Below are 6,490 nucleotides of genomic sequence, written 5' to 3'. Positions count from 1 at the left end.
CCATCAAAATATCTGATTTAAAAAGCTGGAACCCGGCTACAGTAAGGGTGCGCGGCGCTCTCCCTTTAGTATGCGCGGCGCGCACTAGGCTCAGCTCACTCAGTGACTTCTGTTTACCTGCACAACATCACCCACACTCTATGTAACATATTTACACTGCTATACAAACTGATTAGGGTCTTACAACTCTCCCCCACTTAGATTGGATCACGTCCTCGTGATCCGCACCAAATACTTGAAGTTAAGCACTCTACCTTGAACATTTTCGTCTCCAATGCGGAATTACACTTGTAGCAATCACTCATCCGAGTTCTCACTTCGTACACTAACGCATCATAATACAACAACCGTACTTCACACTTCCATTCGATCAAAATTCTCACCACTCACTCGGAAATACACAGCGAAAACATCATAATATATCTTTCCAAAAGCCATAGCACTCCATCATTTCACGATATCGGGTAACCAACCCACGAGACCCAATAACTACAACCATTTGCTCTTACGCCGAGTATCCAAACTCGTACCCTACACTCCACAATCGTCTTAAAAGTAGTACAATCCACCGACAATCATTGTCGTCACGCCTAAAAATCGTGGAATATTCGGGAATCATCCAGACACTTTTCGAAAATCTCTCGTATCCCTCTATCGGGAACTTCGCCATACCGTCTCACGTCGCTAACTACCTTCGCAATTAACTCCAAAGTCCAACTTGGGGCTTTTTCGAAGACCATCGAAGCTTTCCTTTCCTAAATGAGCGACACCCGTTCGCTCATCACGTTTACTAGATAGGAACTTTTCCGCATTCTCCGGCGTTGGTCATACTAAATAATCCTTCCAAGGACTCGCTATAAGATATTCGAACCTCGGTCTTTCAAATCATTTGAGTGTCAACGCTCGCTAAACATCACACTATACCACCGTTGTAAATTCGAGTTTCTCACCGGTACCCAAAATCAAAGCAATCACATCATCGGGGTCAAAAGTTACACTAGTAGGTATAAGGAGGCACCTGACGTTGTGTTATCCAACTCTGATTACTAACACCGAGTCTCCCAGACTCGACCCTTACGGGGTCTACTCCTGATGTCACACGTCACCTAACTACACGCGGTCACACAAATCTAACGAACCTTACGGCTCGACAACGATGACTTCCTAGCGGCACCTGCTAGTCACTATCCACCTAGGCCGCATAGCTAGTCTACTTATATTCCATCTCAACACTAAGGAGGCGCTTGGAACACCAATGCTTACACCTTTCCAACTTGGTCCTAACCATTAACCCGGTTACCTACATACATAAGGATAGTTAACCACCAAGACTCTACTCGCACATGAACGCGATTAACAGAAATGCCTCTAGAACGGCACACCGCGTACACCCCCAAAATCATAAAAGAAAAGAGTGGCCGTCAAGAGAGTACAACACTCGCCACACAATCACAAAACCGCCATTGAAATTGAATCGTCAATTAATCATTAATTCGAAGATTATTCCAATAACTAAATGCACACTTGCACGCATTCCGAAACGTGCAATACACACGACATCCGAAGTCTATAATGATCACTTAGAATACGCGAAGTCGTCACGTATTCTTCCAACTTCTCTAGGCAATCATTCTCTAAGAGTCAACATTAATAACCAAATTGTCACCCGCAATTTACTAAAGTTCACAAGTCCGAGTACAAAGTTTGCTCAATCCCTTATATCGGGAAGAACTTAATCGATCTCGTGCCAAGATATCAATCCCCTAGCGTACCCTTACCAAGTACAATGCTAAAAACCACCAAGTCTCAACCTAATGTCAACAACCCAAAAGATGAAGGCCAAGTAAAAAATGAATCCTTACAGATAACACCTTCCACCTAACACCCCTCTTAGTACGCATACACGGCTAATACGCATCTACCACAAGTATTTGATCAGAACACGACTATTGTATCACTAGTCACACAACATGGTCCTCATGACCGAACCACCGGCGTATACAACCAGTAGTTTTAAATACTAACAATAAGAAGGTTATTCAATACAAAACTCAAGGTGTACAAAAACGGCTATCGTGATATATCCGTAGTGTGCAAAAACGGCTATTGCAACACTACCAACAATATGTGTGTGAAACACGGCTACCGCACTATTAATACCAATGTGTGAGTAAAACCAACTATTACTCACAACCATGTGCACAAAACGGCTATGTGAACAAATCCTATGGGCAATTAAAATCTTAAATATACAAGTAACGGTTCTTCCCGAGAGCCGCTTGCCATCCATCACAACCAAGGGTGGTAACGAAGAGTTAATCCTTCCGGATATCCCTCATCACCTATCACAAGTCAAACGCGGTCAACAGAGAGATGACCCCAAATAAACACATATATCTAATTTCCTCGTAGTACACAAAATGGCTATTTTGTAACTACTACCCAAAGTATACGACAATGAGGCATCGTACCCTTTCTCAAATCCCATTACGCTTCCTCGGTAGGAATATAAATCCTAATAAAGTCGACACAATTTCTTTGATGTAACACTACCAACTTCCCAACGTAGAACCTCGTTCCTATATCAAATCGTCAAGATTAAAAAGTCAAACGATTTCGCCATTTACCGTCGTACACGACCATACTTGGCGTCGGTCCCTCTTCCTGAATTCTCGAGAGCTCAATTCGATAATAATAAATACTAACGTCTACCGTCACCCGATTGCGCCACTAAAGTGATGACACAATGTCCACATAACACGTATCCTTTTAGAACGAAATTACTGCTACCCGCAAGGTAGACTTTTCCAACTATCAAATCCTTTCTACCCGTTACCACTACGAAAGCATCCGGTCAACGATACACACATGCTCTCAAGGGTTTCACCCACTTCACTACAAACGTGAACACGTGCTCACAACCTAACGCCAAAGTTCATTCTCATGGTTTAGTGGATTCATTTACCCTATCACTAAGAAATGCTTGGTTGCACCAAGTCTTACACCCTCGTCCTTCAATACAAATGTCATCATAGGGTGTTTCCATTAGGAATGTCACCCGCATCAATACTACATATTACCACTATGCATTCGTCCCCAGGGCGCGTTTCCACGAGTCAACGACTCAGGCGCTACCCTGGTGTACTATCATCAAAACCATCAACAAACCGAATCTTCACCGAGTTCACTTGAGTCTAAATAGATCTCGAAGCAAAATTGAAGTCCCTAATACATACACGAATCCATCGGCACAAATAAACAATAATAAGGCATATTTGTACCAAAGACGAAAATACCTGAAACATCATCGTTGGACCCTTGCGCTCCATAGATCATCAGATAGTCACGCTCTAACCTCCTAACTCGATCTACAAACGATTCGGAACACTCTGACTTACGGTGTCCCTTCTTTTGGCAAATAAAGCACTTGATCGTGCTTAAAGGTACACTCGTACAATCCCGTGCAAAATGACCTCGTCCTCCACACCGAAAGCACGTAGGCCCATAACCTGTCTTACTCCTCTTCTTCACTTTTTCAACACCTCCGGGCGTACTTCTCGCCCTTTTACTAGGAGCACCTCTTGATTCTAACTTTCTCTTACCCAAAGAGTGATCAGCAAATTTTGAAGCATGAGATTCAATCCCCATAGTTGCTCCTTCGTCACCGTCACCTTGAGGTTTAGGAAACCTCTTTTCTAACTCTTCCTTCACGACCTTAGACACTCGGTCTCGAACCATCTCGGTCACTATTCCCTCGAACGACTCTTGGATAACTTGCTTAACCTTGTTGGCGAAAATCAAGATATAGCGTTCGAACTCCGCCTCAATCCTTAATGTTAACTCATCCTTCCCCTCATGAATAGGCGCGTCCGTTCCGGTTCCATCTTCCATCTTCATTCTAAAGAATGCATATAGATTAAACAACGAAACGAAAAGGAACGACATACATATACCACACCGCCCCATCTTGGTTGATACTCGTCGTACATTGCTTGTTTGACACGTCTTGAACCCGTAACAATGGTAGCTAATCATTGTTATGCGAGCACGTCGCATTAACTTGCTAGTACAACATCTATCTAGCTTGATGATTGCTAAAACAACACAAAACGATTAGTGCAAGGTTAGTTCACATAGACCTAAGCACTAACCAAATCCCCAGTCCGACCCGTCTCCTACAAGTCCCGTAAAGTCTAAGTCTAGGCACCTATCTCAAGTCGCCTAAATCCCTTAGACCATGCTCTGATACCACTTGTAACAACCCAACCCGATAACCGACCATAAACAGTCCCAAAAAGAAAAATTTAAAAGCTGCTGGACAGGGGAGTGCGTGGCGCGCATCCCCTGTAGTGCGCGGCGCGCACAGAGCACTCCAGCTTCTATCCGAACTGTTTTTAACACACAAAAAGATGGACCACTTCCCGACATTTTTAGACCGAACGCTTTTCACAACAAACTTATATATGTAAAACTAACACGAATCAAACATAAAAATGATGTTTTACAAGCGGGGCCCACACGACCCAAAATACAAGTTTAATACAAGTTTAGAGTTTCGACCACCAAAAAGTTTAAGTTCCAAACTACACAATGAGCATGGCGTTTGGGATTAAACTACCCAACTACCGGTCAAACTCCAAGAGCTACTAAAGCCAAAAGCGTCCCCTAGCATCAAACGGGATCTCTAGTCCAATACGATGCCCTTACCCTTGTCCAAAACCGAACCTATAAAATGGTAAACAACGAGAGGTAAGTAAAGCTTAGTGAATGCAATAATTATACAAATACATATATAATTATACCTACTTGCATACACTTACACAAACCGCAAAAATGCTAGCAACACAATTAGCTTATCGTCACATTAACAAGCTATAATCTCCAATACCACAAGCTAGCAACAACCGCATAATAATATAACTCGAAATGATATAATATGCTTACAACACAAGTAACCATGGTCGACCAATAGTACAAGGGAACGGCGCTCGCGAAAACGCCATCGGTGTTCATAACATCCATTAGGGCACTTAACACCTCGCACCACTAACCCCTAGGGTGGCACCTTAACACCTCGGCACATCACCCCGAGTGGCATCTTAACACCTCGATGCAACACTCATTATTTTACGGAGTGGTGTCTTAACACCTCGACACTACACTCCTAGGTGGCATCTTAACACCTCGATGCTACACCCGAGTGGCATCTAAACACCTCGATGCTACACCCTTCACGTGAAACGTGGTGTTTTAACACCTCGACACTACACCTTTCACGCTACAACAAATAGATACATTATATACATAAGCATATAATTATTCCACTCACCTTAACAATTAGATGACGATTTCAACCTCTACAAGCTTCAAAGCAGAGTACCTAATATAATAAGTACTTGATCAACACACAAGCTAAGTGGACTCAATACTAACACTTACACATGAGCATTTAATGACTTAATGTATTAAATCGCCCATTTATACCAAAACCGCCCAATTAAAGTCAAGACCACCACTAATCACTTAAAAGCTAGTGATTAAGGTCCAACAACACCAACTAATACATAATTAGGGTAATTCATACCCATCTTTCCAAACTAGGTCAATTTATTACCCAAATAACCATTTTAAGACAACACACCCATTTCGGGTCATCCACTAACTAACCAACACCCATTTACTAAATAACTAGGTGTGTTAGCAATTAACTCACCAATTAGGGTTCATAAACATCATTTAATACTTTGAAACCCTAGACTAGTCACCAATTAGTATTCAAGACTCAATTTTACCCAAGAACACCCAAAATCACCAATAATGGGTTTTGTGTTCATCATTTACTCAAACCCTAACCCTTACACTAAATCAAAGTAAGGAAAATAAAATTAGAACATACCACAACTACCACAACGAAGCTAGAGATAAGATGAACGACTTTAATGCTTGGACTTTAACCCAAAACAAGCTCTTTCCTCTTGGATTTAAGCTTTCTCTTTCAAAAATCACAATCTCTCTCTAGAATTAAAGTTAAAGTGATAAGGTTATTGATAATGGAGTAATGGTGCTCCACAAACTGACCTATCTGTCTTTAACCCTTCCATAAGTGAATTTACCAAAATGCCCATCAAAATATCTGATTTAAAAAGCGTGAACCCGGCTACAGTAAGGGTGCGCGGCGCGCTCCCTTTAGTGTGCGCGGCGCGCACTAGGCTCAGCTCACTCAGTGACTTCTATTTAACTGCACAACATCACCCACACTCTATGTAACATATTTACACTGCTGCACAAACTGATTAGGGTCTTACATTTGAGATCGTCATTGGTTGTAGTTACCCATCGTAACTAAGATGACTGACTTATGTGTGCGTGCGTGCGTGACGAGGACTTGAATTCCGTAATGGGATACGACAAGTCTAATGAATGTAGTTTGAGGTTACACTCGGTAGAGTTTGTGGTTAGAGAATCGTGTCAGGATTCTAGTTGTGAGTCA

This window comes from Rutidosis leptorrhynchoides, chromosome 3 (genome assembly GCF_046630445.1).
Source record: "Rutidosis leptorrhynchoides isolate AG116_Rl617_1_P2 chromosome 3, CSIRO_AGI_Rlap_v1, whole genome shotgun sequence".
NCBI classification, from domain to species: domain Eukaryota; kingdom Viridiplantae; phylum Streptophyta; class Magnoliopsida; order Asterales; family Asteraceae; genus Rutidosis; species Rutidosis leptorrhynchoides.
The sequence above is the reverse complement of the archived record's forward strand: the minus strand, read 5'-3'. Positions refer to the sequence as shown.